This window comes from Meriones unguiculatus, chromosome 6 (genome assembly GCF_030254825.1).
Source record: "Meriones unguiculatus strain TT.TT164.6M chromosome 6, Bangor_MerUng_6.1, whole genome shotgun sequence".
NCBI lineage: Eukaryota > Metazoa > Chordata > Mammalia > Rodentia > Muridae > Meriones > Meriones unguiculatus.
Window position 1 is genome coordinate 73,060,993 of NC_083354.1, and position 13,498 is coordinate 73,074,490.

General features: G+C 41.2%; 1 pseudogene; it reads left to right on the forward strand.

Moving 5' to 3' along the window:
- The first annotated feature begins 2,988 nt into the window (after positions 1-2,988).
- The window catches only part of LOC132654708 (baculoviral IAP repeat-containing protein 1a-like), a 212,208-nt pseudogene continuing 201,698 nt past the window's right edge, over positions 2,989-13,498 (forward strand).

Genomic DNA, 13,498 nt, shown 5'->3' on the forward strand with positions numbered 1-13,498 from the left:
GCACTTTCACCTCCTGAGCCATTTACACAGTCTAACTTTGTTCTTGCTTTTGTGCTCATGAAAGTATTTCTTTTGTTCAGTGCTCAAAGACATAACCCATTAGTCCTGGAACTGTAGAAACAACAGTAGGACTCTTAGGTAGCAAAAAAATGGATTGAAGGGAGCTGTGGATGAGGTGGTTTGTGTGAGAATGACTCATTGGTTTGTGTGTTTGAATACTTGGTCCCCAGTTAGTGGGACTGTTTGTGAAGGGCTAGAAGGTGACTTCACGTGTCACAAGGATGGGCTTTGAGACTTCAGAAGCCTAACCATTCTCAGTGCACTCTCTGTTTCTTGCTCTCCTGCCTGTGGTTTGAAATGTGAACTCTAGGCTCTTCTTGCCATTCTGCTTTCACTTCACCATCAAGAATTCTAAACCTCTGGAACCATGAACCCACTTAAATACTTTCTTCTATAAGTTGTATGCCACTAACTTGTATACCACCAACTACTGGAAGGGTTGCTTTAGCTGAGCAGTTTTCTAAGCCATTTAGCAGGGAGAGAGTTAAGGAGCTGCCTGTTACAGACCAGAAGAGAGGGGCAGCTTCTCTGTGTGGGATAAGAAAAGGAAATGACTCAGCATCTTCCTGATGCTATTGCCAGCCCAAACCGTCCCAAGCAGGTGGTGCTAAAGCATAGGTACTCCTTACTCCAGACAGCTGCTGAATGCTTCCCAGAAGTCTGTCACACCCCAGCATTTCAGTCTGTGAGTTCATCAACAGAACTGTGTGGATACAAAATTAGTTGCTCACATAGGAAATGCCATGTGGAGGCTCAGTGTGCAGCCGTCATGGTCATGAGCCCTGATATCCACTGAGGTGAATGTCGGGATCTTTGTTTCTGCCCAAGGACTGTGGCTTGTGCAAGGAGATACAAGGTGGTTTACTCATGTTGCTGTTTTCAAATAATTGAATGACTGCATTAACTTTTCCTGTAAAACTGAAAATAGAGTGAATTAGAAGTTTTGTAGGGCTAAGAAGATTGAGGAGAAATGGAAAACCAACGAGTACTAATAGATACAGTTCTTTCTTTTGGTAGGGGTAAGTTGTTTGAAAATCACTGATTGTAACAGTCTGGGAATGTCCTAAAATCTATTAACTGCATTGCAAAGAGGAGAGTGTATCATGTGTGCATTGTGTCCCAATAACATTGTAATATTAATAGTGAAAATGCTTGAAAGTAGGAATTTATGTGATAACCTGCATGATTGTGTCTTACCTATACTACTAGAAAGGATGATAAGGTATCTGAATGGAGAACCCATCCCTGACCCCAGCTCTGAGGCAAGAAAGTTCATGAATATCTCCTTTTTGGCTGTTTGCAGGTGCTGAATAGAAACATTTGAATCACTGAGGCCTACTTACATATCTACTTTGAAACACTATTGTAGTGGTTCTCAACTTTCTTAATGCTGAGACCCTTTAATACAGCTCCTCCTGTGGTGACCCAGACATAAAGTTATCTTCGTTGCTACTTCACAAGTCCAACTTTGCTACTGTATGAATCTTAATGTAAATATCTGTGTTTTCTGATGGTCTTAGGCAACCCCTGTGAAAGGGGCCTTTGACCACAAGGGTTCGAGGCCCACAGGTTGAAAACCATGGATCTATAGGCTCTCTGGGGAATGTCAAGAGATGCAGCCTTCATTGAAGACACAGTATATTTGATAACCATTATGAATTATTTAAAAATCTTTTATGGGGTGTGATAAAAAGTTGATGATACAGCAAATAATTGTAGACGATAGTGGATGTACTAAAGTGTAACCTTCTACTTGCTTCATTCTGAACTGATAGGGTTTTAAGAACGTATTGGCTAGATAGCTCAGCAAGTAAAGGTACCTGTGTGGAAGGCTGATAACATGAGTTTGCTCCCTGGGATACACCTGGCAGAAAGAGAAACCTGATATGCACTCACACACACATACTTTCCAAATGTAATGAAAAGAATTCATTACGTTATCTAGGATTTGGGAGAGCAAGGCATGAGGATTACCACAAGTTCAAGGCTAGCCAAGACTATATAGCAAGAGTTCTATAAGCTTGGGAACACTGGTGCTCTAAGCAGCTGGCACATGCTTCCATTATTATTAACCTTATTTTAGCAGAAAAGTAAAAATTAAGCCATGCAAGAGGAGAGGATTTAAGATGCTCGCAGAGGATATTCATTTATTTGTTTATTATTCATTTTTGTGAGAAGGGAGTTTTAAGACAGAGTTTAGCTCTGGCTGTCCTGGAACTCGCTCTATAGACCAGAATAGCCTGAATCCAGGCTTCTGCTCCTGAGTGATGGCACTTGGGGTGTGTACCACTATTCCAGAGGCAGTGGAAACCCTCTTGCTTACTGCTACAAACTGTTGATGAAAAGTGTCCATTTGATTCAACTGGGAAGCATTGCCTCATTGCAGGAAGGAATCAGGTTGAACTGAAAGTTCTAGTTCATCAGCTAACCAGTAGGAGGGGCTGGTTGGCTGAGATAAACAGGGCTTCACAAATGGGAAAAAAATTTTATTTGCGTTACTCTAAAAAACCCAATTTTCAGAATTATTTTACTAGATACAAGATGGAGATAAGATAGACCAAAAATTGGCTTTGTTTCTTGATTGCTGGAGAAATCACATATCATGTTTGAAAGTTTTTGCAAACCTCTATTTTCAAAGTTACCCAAGTTGGCTTGGGTGGGTGTTTGGAGTTCACTTTATATGTGGCTTTGAAGAACAGGAGGTTCTTTGGGAACTTGAAGTAGCCACTGACCAATAGAGATGGAACCACACAAGCTCAGTTTCACTTACTTATGGCCACGCGTGGAGCCCATGCCTGTCCCCCAGGATGGCCACTGGGGTGCTGGACATGGACGTTGCTGAGAGGCCTGACCAGGCTTTTTCCCTTGGGAAATCAGATTTTGGTTTGTAAGCAGACTTTAATTTCTGTTACAGAGAGACATGGAATTCTGATATGTGAAACCCCATTGCAGGAAACCACCTGAGAAGAAGCAGGACCCTGACCTTACTGAAGGTAAAAGGAGCCCAGATGACCATTAGCAAAGCCAGTGCCTGACAGACACCCAAACCCTTAAGAGGATGCATGTGTTTGATTCAGCAATTCTTATTTCAGGAATTTACTCTGAGAAAATGTTTAAACTTGAGGAAAGGTTTTGTTTTTAGCATTTTGAACCCATCTTTGTCTATGAAGAGAAAATGGCAGTGGCATAAGTGCTCCATTGTAGGGGAGTGATTAGCCATTCAGAAGTCAATGAACTAAACAACACACAAGCAACGAAAGCCCAAAGCAGTGCAGGTAAAAGAGATTGCCTTGCAAGCCTGAGTTCAATCCCTGTGTTCCACTGTGGAGGGAAAAACCAGCCTCACAGACACACTGTGGCCAGGGACGCCCACACTCACAAATCACAAACACTCACACACAACCTATTAGGGGGAAATCAGGTTCCCTTCTTGGGTTCTTGTTCTTGTTAATTAAAAAAAAAAAGTAGAGAATCAGAAGGAAGCTCAGGGATCATTTTATTAGAGTTTCAGAGAAAAATGATGAGGCAAGTAAGGTATAAATTACAGCAGCTTCCAGAAGGAGAGACATGGAGAAGAGGAGAGAAAGTTACGCCTTTGAGTTAGGACCCAAGGACACAGGCAAATTCAGCAGTGGAGTTCAACAAGCAATGTGTGGGTTAGGAGTGGAGGTCTTCAGAGAAATAGAGTCTAGTGGTCTAGTGTGTCAGGAGCCCACGCTTAGGCTTTTGGTCAGTATCTAAAAAAAAAAAAAAAAAAAAGAAGAAGAAAAACTGAGAAAAAGGAAAAGTTACAGGCTTAAAGAATTTTATTTCTTCATCATTTATTTTGGGTGTAGGTGTGTTTTGTTTGAATGCATGTCTGTGCAACCAACATACATGCCTGGTGCCCATGGAGGCCAGAAGAGGGCGCTAGATCTCCCTGAAACTGGAGTAGAGACCATTGTGAGCTGGGACTTGGGTTTACTGGGAATGGAACCCAGGTCCTCTGGAAGAGCATCCAGTGTTTGTAACCCTCGACCCCCTAAGCTACAGTTTCCCTGTTAGAACTAAGAAAATTGGGTAGGTTTAGCAGTGCTGAGGGGTGAAAGCTCTGTAAATACAAACATTATCTTCTGAGGAAATAATTATGCCTCTCAACTTCTGGTGAGTCAGATTCCCTGTGGAATGGTCTCTTGGCTGGGTGACTGGCAAGGGACATTATGTGTAATGTTCTAATCCTTGGAGCAGATCAGAAAGTCTACAAGGGCAGGAAGTACAAAAGGAAGAACTCAGATAAGGGGATAAAAATCCTGTTTGCTCAAGCCCTGACTGCAGGGCTCTCTATTAACTAGCAAACCAATAAATACACAGTGGGAAAATGAGAATCGTTTACTCTTGCAGGAAACCCAGAGACTTGTGTCTCTGTCTACTATTACCCTGCCATGTCCCTGTACTGCCCATGGCTGTGCTGGCTGAGGCAGCTCAGAGGTGGGGTACTTTCCTGGTATGCAAAAGGTCCTGGGCTCAGTGCTTTACACCCACCCTGGACTACTGAAGGGACTAAGGGCTTGGTTAGTTCAAGTCTGTTAGGCAAAATAGAAGACCTGGGCTTGATCCCTAACAGCCACGCCAGTACATTGCAGGTATATGTACATTTATGCGTATGTCTATGTCTGTCTATATCTATGTCTATGTCTCTGTCTATGTCTATATCTATGTCTCTGTCTCTATGTCTGTATCTATGTCTATGTCTTTTTATATCCATGTCTATATCTATATAGGCTAATGGGACAATGCAACATTTTAACTTAGAGAAAAATAATTGATAAGATAAATTCTGTAGCAACTATAATAATAATTATGTTCTACTAATATAATAATAGAATAGGGAATAGTGTAGAGGAGGAGGTTCCAGAGATTAATACGAAAGACAGCAGCAGTGGAAGACTGGAAGCTCTTCCTGACCTGGGCTTCATTTCAACCAAAGGAGCATGCTGCAGAAGAGCTAGCTTTGTAAGAACACTGGGAGAGGAAAATATTGTGTGAAGTGTCATGCAGAGCTGTCCCTTTCCTTTCTCAGGTCTGGGTCACAGTCCAGGCAGCATTCTTAGCTGATTAGAATGTCTCCTTTAATAAACTATCTCCTTACCTGTAAGCATCCCTGTGCTTCATACAACCCACTGTAAAGAGGTATAAGATCTTGGGAAGCTCAGTGGCTGCCTGCCAGAGTCAAATCCTCCCCTGCATCTGGAGTTTGTAAGCAAGGGAGACTAAAACCACTGAACTGGACCACCCATGGGTAAAAAAAAGTTTGTTTAGGAAATTAAAGTGCCAGGTGTTCACTTGGAGGCCAGGGAACAGTGGTGCAGAAAAAGCCCTGTCAATCTTAAGGGAATAGGGAGGAGAGGTGTGGCTCAAAACAGCCTGGGAGTTAGTGCAGGCTTTCGCTGTTCGGTTAACAGGAACTAGATGTCTGTGCCCCAGGTAGGTGACTGTTAGGGACAACTGGATAAAGAAAGTGGTGATTTTCCTGGTAAACAGAAAGGTGCCTTTGAGGTTCCTGAGGGATGCTGAATTTACCCCCTGGTTTACTCAATAACCTTCTGTTTCCCTGGCCAGAGTCCTGCCTGAGATAGGACATGGTTATTGGCACTACCACTGTGGGGGCCACTGTGGACCTAACACGGCTTACACGCAGAGCACTAGCCCTGACAAGTGAATGGAAGAGAAGGGTTTTAAAGAACAGGGTGATTTTACCACATTTTCTCTACAAGACTATGGGATTTCGTGTACATTTTTCTCTAACATGCATGGCAAATATGTGTCTGCTGCATCACAACAATGGGACCATTATTCACATTTGAGACAGGTCTTGGTGATACAAACTGTGTAGCATCCTGTAGGCTGATGTGGTCTGTCTGTTTTCAAGCTCTTGGCCTTTAATTCAAACAACTGAGAACAAAGGCTCTAAGATTTTCAAAACAAGCTAAATTGGTTTATGTGGAGCAAAGTGAAGCTACAGATTAGAGCAGGATACACTGTCAAGATGCACAAATGGCTGTGTGAATGAGAGTTCTGACACACCCTTCTGACACACCCTGATTATTGCTTGGGCTTTCACTCATGGGGTTGAGGAAATGGAGGGATCAAGTTACAAGAAGGGAGACAGGTTCTTTGTTTTGTCTGACAGGCTGAATTTAAGCCTTTAGTCCCTGAGCATGTCCTTCACATAACACATCTGACTTTCTTCATATGCATAAGTAATTATGTGAAAGATAAGATGCTCAATAGGGAACTTTCCATAAATGTGAGAAAGTAGTTTTACTTTCCTGCATATGCACCGCAAACTAGTGTGCAGGTGAGATCAGCCTGTCCATTCTCCCTTCTTAATGCATTGGTGTCACACTTGACTAGAGACTGCCTACACTTGACTGTCACCAAAGAGAAAAGAAAAAAATCCAAAAGCCCAGAAAGTGGCTCAATGAAAGTGGCAGGGTGTCTGTGGTATATGTAGGTTATTACAAGAGGGAGATGTGCACAACTCAAACCAAAGAGGGTCCCAGGGTAAACACCTTCCTGTGGCGCCTGCCTCGGCCACAAGTTCTAGACCAGCATGGAATACATAGCATAACTCTATCTCAGAATAACAAACAAAGAAACAAAAGGTGGGGGGAGCCTTTATGGATGGAAACAGGCCTATTTGTCTTGTTCATAGCTGGTCCTCATGGCCTAGTCAACTTGCTTGAGATACAAGTTGACACAGCAATTATTTCTTTTTAGTACCTTTGTTTTGACATATGGGACAGGGGTATGAGTGTGTGTATTCCCATGTCCATGTGGAAGTCAGACAACAACTTGTGGGTGTCAGTTCTCTTCTTTCCATATCCTGGGTTTAGCTGCAAGTATTTTTACCCTCTGAGCCACCTCATGGGACCGAAATTCATGTTCTTTATAGCAAAGCATTGCTATCACCATTATCTGTTTTCCTTTCTCTTTTAGAAGATGGCCGAGCACGGGGAGGCCTCTGAGGAGCCAGTTACTGAGTTTGATTATGATCATCTCCAAGAGCTCTCTGCTCTTCTCAATGTGGATGCAGTGCAGCTGGCCAAGAGCCATGTAGAAGAAGAGCACAAAGAACGAATGAAAATGAAGAAAGGATTTAACTCACAGATGCGCAGTGAAGCCAGGAGATTAAAGACTTTTGTGACCTATGACCCATATAGGTCATGGACACCTCAGGACATGGTAGCTGCTGGGTTTTACCCTACTGAGGTGAAACTTGGGGTGCAGTGCTTTTGCTGTAGCTTAATCCTCTTTCACACCAGCCTCAGGAAAGTTCCCATAGAAATCCACAAGAAATTTCGTCCAGAATGTGAGTTCCTGTTGGGCAAAGATGTCGGTAACATTGGCAAATACGACATAAGGGTGAAGAGTCCAGAGAAGACGCTGAGAGGCGGCAAAGCACAGTACCAAGAAGAGGAGGCAAGGCTGGAGTCCTTTGAGAAGTGGCCGTTTTATGCCCATGGGACCTCGTCACGTGTACTCTCCACAGCCGGCTTTGTCTTTACAGGTAACTAACTGGGTCCCATTTTGTGAGGTTTTCTGTGGTGGTTAAGGGTTAGGTTCCATTTTGTGGGCAGTATTTTGCTAATGAACTGTGTTACATTAGACATAATGTGTATTTCATTACATTTCAACTTTAATAACTTTTCTTCTGCTTTAGTGCACATTTAATGAAACATTATTGGTTTGCTATAGATATGTATGTATAAGCATACACACATGCACACACATATGTGTGTAAAGTAAAATGTTGCTTTTCTTTACATATAGACCTTAAGAGTCCCGGCCGTGGGCTGAGTGTGTAGCTGAGTGCTAGATCACCTAGGTAGGACCTCCAAAGCCTTGGGCTGTGTCTATGGAGGATGGCCATGACTGGGATGGGAGGTCCAGAGCTCAGAAGGGGGTCATTTAGGGCAGTGGGACTGTGGCCAGGGATTCTGCCAGAGGGGACATGGAAGAGCAAGCATGCTGGGGTCTGTGTTGCTCTGGTTCAGTATGATCAGCTCCAATACACACCTGGTCTTCCCTGCATCTGTAGGTGAAAGGGACACTGTGCAGTGCTTCTCCTGCGGTGGATGCCTGGGAAACTGGGAAGAAGGAGATGATCCCTGGAAGGAGCATGCCAAGTGGTTCCCCAAGTAAGTGGATCGCATTTCATGAGTAAACTTTTTAATGTTTTACAGAGCAAAATAAACCTAGAGATAAAAGCCACATTGTTGGGGTATTCCCTTGAGTTCTGATCTTCCTCCTATCCTATAAGGGGTCACCCCAGAAATTGTTAAGTGGTCACATAGTGATAAATTTGAATCACACAAACTTAGCTTTTTCTTCTATTTTTAAAGTTTTTTTTTTTTTCTGGATTATTGAGTGATTTTTATTGGCTTGATCCATAAAGGATATTTTTAATACATTCTTAGTTTTTTTTAATCAATCTTGTAACCACTACTTTTCTTTTTTTTTTTTTTTAGCCTTTCTTTGTCTAATTTTTATTTCTTATATTAATTAGTTTATTTACTTTGTATCCCCGCTGTAGCCCCCTTCCTCATACCCTCCCAAGCCCACTCTCCCTCCCTCCTTCCCTCCCTGTCCCTCTCTAAGTCCATGATAGGGGAGGTCCTCCTCCCCTTCCATCTGACCCTAGCTTATCAGGTCTCATCAGGACTGGCTGCAATGTCCTCCTCTGTGGCCTAACAAAGCTGCTCCTCCCTGGGTGGGTGGGTGAGGTTGTCAAAGAGCCAGCCATTGAGTTCATGTCAGAGACAGTCCCTGTTCTCCTTACTAGGGAAATCCACTTGGATGCTAAGCTGCCATGGGCTACGTCTGAGCAGGGGTTCTAGGTTATATCCATGAATGGTCCTTGGTTGGAGAATCAGTCTCAGACAAGATTCCTGTGTCTAGATATATTTGGTCCTTGTGGTGCTTCCATCCTCTCCAGGTCATACTAACTCCCTCTTCTTAAATATGATTCCCTGGACTCTGCCCAAGGTTCGGTTATGAGTCTCAGCATCTGCTATGATACACTGCTAGGTAGAGTCTTTCAGAGCTCCTCTATAGTATGCTTCTGTCCTGTTTCTTGTTTCTCCTACTTCCAATGTCCATCCCATTTGTCTTTCTAAGTGAGGTTTGATCATCTTACTCTGGAACGTCCTTCTTGTTTAGCTTCTTTAGGTGTACAGATTTCAGTATGTTTGTCTTATCTTATAGGCTTAGTATCCACTTATAAGTGAGTATATACCATTTGTGTCTTTCTGCTTCTGGGATACCTAACTCAGGATGATCTTTTCTAGATCACTATTTGCCTGCAAATTTCATGATTTCCTTGTTTTTAATTGCTGAGTAGCATTCCATTGTGTAAATGTACCACAATTTCTGTATCCATTCCTCCGTTGAGGGACATCTGGGTTGTTTCTAGGTTCTGGCTATTATGAATAAAGCTGCTACAAACATGGTTGAGCAAATGTCCTTGTTGTGTACTTGAGCATCTTTGGATATATGCCTAGGAGTGGTATAGCTGGATCTTGAGGAAGCACTATTCCTAATTGTCTGAGAAAGCACCAGACTGATTTCCGAAGTGGTTGTACAAGTTACATTTCCACCAGCAATGGAGAAGGGTTCCTCTTTCTCCCCATCCTCTCTAGCATGTGTTGTCACTTGAGATTTTGATCTTAGCCATTCTGATGGGTGTTAGGTGAAATCTCAGGGTCATTTTGATTTGCATATCCTTGATGGCCAAGGAAGTTGACTGTTACTTTAGGTGTTTCTCTGCCATTCTATAGTCTGCGACACAGAATTCTCTCTTTAGCTCCTTTTAGTTTACTTGATTTGTTGCTTTTTAACTTCTTTATTTCTTTATATATTCTGGACATTGGTCCTCTGTCAGATATAGGGATGGTGAAGATCCTTTACCAGTCTGTAGGCTATCGTTTTTTTTCTGATGACGGTGTCCTTTGCTCTACAGAAGCTTTTTAGTTTGATGAGATCCCATTTATTGATTTTTGCTCTTAGAGCCTGCGCTGTTGATGTTCTGTTCAGGATATCTGCGTTCTGTGCCAATGAGTTCTAGGCTCTTCCCCACTTTTTCTTCTAACCGATTTAGTGTGTCTGGTTTTATGTTGAGGTCTTTGATCCACTTGGACTTTAGTGTTGTTCAGGGTGATAAACATGGATCTATTTTAATTTTTCTGCATGTAGACATCCAGTTGGACCAGCATCATTTGTTGAAGATGCTGTATTTTTTCCATTGAATGCTTTTGGCTTCTTTGTCAAAAATCAAGTATCCATAAGTGTATGGATTTATTTCTGGGTCTTCTATTTGGTTCCATTGATCCACCATTCTGTTTCTATGCCAATACCATGCAGTTTTTATTACTATTGCTCTGTAGTACAGCTTGAGATCAGGGATGGAGATACCTCCATATGATCTGTTGTTGTACATGATCATTTTGGAGATTCTGGGTTTTTTATTTTTCCATATGAAGTTGAGAATTTTTCTTTCAAGGTCTGTAAAGAATTATGTTGGTATTTGGATAGGAATTGCATTGAATCTGTATATTGCTTTTGGCAAGATGGCCATTTTCACTATGTTAATCCTACCGACCCATGAACATGTGAGATCTTTCCATCTTCTGATATCCTCTTCAATTTCTTTCTTCAGAGACTTGAAGTTTTTTTCAAACAGGTCTTTCACTTGCTTGGTTAGAATCACACTGAGGAACTTTTATATTTTTAGTGGCTATTGTGAAGGATGTTGTTTCCCTAGTTTCTTTTTTGGCTGTTTTATCTTTTTATCCTATTTTATACAGGAGGGCTTCTGAGTTTTTGAGTTAATTTTGTATCCAGCCACTTTGCTGAAGGTGTTTGTCAGTTGAAGGAGTTCTCTGGTTCAATTTTTAGGGTGATTCATGTATACTATCATATCATCTGTGAATAGTAGTACTTTGATTTCTTCCTTTCTGATTTGTATTCCTTTGATCTCCTTTAGTTGTCTTATTGCTCTAGCTAGGACTTCAAGTATAATGTTGAAGTGATATGGAGAGAGTGGGCAGCCTTGCCTTGGCCCTGATTTCAGTGGTATGGATTTAAGTTTCTCTCTGTTTAGTTTGATGTTGGCTGTAGGCTTGCTCTATATTGCCTTTATTATGTTTAAGTATGTACCTTGTATCCCTGGTCTCTCCAAGCCTTTAATCATGAATGGGTTTTGGATTTTGTCAAATGTCAACATCTAAGGACATTATCATGTGGTTTTTCTCATTCAGTTTGTTTATATTGTGGATTACATTGATGGATTTCTGTATATTGAACCACCCTTGCATGCCTGGGATGAAACCTACTTAGTCATGGTGGATGATTTTTTTTTTGTGTTCTTGGATTCGGTTTGCAAGTATTTTATTGAGTAGTTTTACATCAATGTTCACAAGAGAGACAGGTCTAAAATTCTCTTTTTTTGTTGGGTCTTTGTGTGGTTTAGGTATCAAGGTGACTGTGGCTTCATAGAATGAGTTTGGTAATGCTCCTTCTGTTTCTATTTTGTCAAATAGTTTGAAGAGAATTGGAGTTAGCTCTTCCCTGAAGGTCTGGTAGAATTCTGCACTGAAACCATACGGCCCTGCCTTTTTTTGGAAGGGAGATTGTTGATGACTGCTTCTGTTTCCTTGGGGCATAGAGGATTTTTCAATCTTTCTGCCTGATCTCTATTTAACTTTGGTAAGTGCAATCTATCAAGAAAATTGTCCATTTCATTTAGATTTTCAAATTTTGTTGCATATAGGCTTTTGTAGTCAGACCTAATGATTGTTTGGATTTCTTCAGTGCCTGTTGTTATGTCCCTCTTTTAGGTTCTCTCTTCCTTTTAGTTAGCTTGGCTAACAGTTTGTCGATCTTGTTGATTTTCTTAAAGAATCAGCTCTTGGTTTCATTGATTCTTCGAGTTATTATATTTGTTTCTAATTTATTGATTTCTGATCTGAGCTTGAATATTTCCAGGTGTCTACTGGTGTATTTGCTTCTCTTTTTTTTTTCCCTAGGGCTTTCAGGTAAGCTATTAAGTTGCTTGTATAGGATGTTTCAAATTTCTTCTTGCAGGCACTTAGTGCTATGAGCTTTCCTCTCGGCACTGCTTTCATTGTGTCCCATAAGTTTGGGTATGTTTTACCTTCATTTTCATTGAATTCTACAAAGTCTTTGATTACTTTCTTTATTTCTTCCCTGACCCAGCTGTCATTGAGTAGGGAGTTGTTCAGTTTTCATGAATGTGTAGGCTTTTTGCTATTTCTGTTGTTGTTGAGGTCCAGCTTTATTCCATGGTGATCAGACGGGATACTAGAGATTATTTCAATCTTCTTGTATCTGTTGAGGCTTGCTTTGTGACCAACTATATGGTCTATTTTGGAGAAGGTTCCATGAGGTGCTCAAAGAAGGTATACTGTTTTGAATTTGGGTGAAAAGTTCTGTAGACATCTATTAGGTCCATTTGATTTAGGAGCTCTGTAAGTGCCCTTATTTCCCTGTTTAGCTTCTGTCTGGATGATCTGTCCCTTGGTGAGAGTGGAGTGTTGAAGTCTCCCACTATTAAGGTGTTGGGATGGATCAATGATTTTAGCTTTAATAATGTCTCATTTACAAATGTAGGTGGTCTTGTATTTGGGGCATAGATGTTCAAAATTGTGATGTCCTCCTGGTGGATTTTTCCTTTGATGAGAATGAAGTGCCCCTCCTCATCTTTTTTGATTAATTTTGGTTGAAAGTCTATTTTATTAGATATTAGGATAGTTACCCCCAGCTTGTTTTCTGGGTCCATTTTCTTGAAAAACATTTTTCTAGCCCCTTACTCTGAGGTAGTGTTTATCTCTGTTGCAGAGGTGTGTTTCTTGGATACAGCAGAATGTTGTATCCTGTTTCTGCAACCATCCTGTTAGTCTGTGTCTTTTTATTGAAGATCTGAGTCCATTGATGTTGATGGACAATAGTGACCAATGACTGTTAGTTCCTTTTATTGTGGAATTGGTGGACTTACTGTGATTCATTGATTGTTTTCTTGTAATTTTTGTTGGGAAATTATCTGTATCCTATGTTTTCTTGAGTGTAGTGTTTTCATTGGATTGGAGTTTTCCTTCTAATATCTACTGTAGGGCTAGCTTCCTGTGTAGTTATTGCTTAAATTTTGTTTTGTCATGGAATGGTTTGTTTTCTCCGTCTATGTTGATTGAAAGCTTTGCTGGGTATAGTATTCTGGGTTGACATCTGTGGTCCCATGAAGTCTGCATGACATCTGCCCAGGCCCTTCTGGCTTTCATAGTTTCTGATAAGAAGTCTTGTGTGTTTCTGATAGGTCTACCTTTATATGTTACTTGGCCTTTTTCCCTTGCTGCTTTTAATATATTTTCTTTGTTCTGTAGAT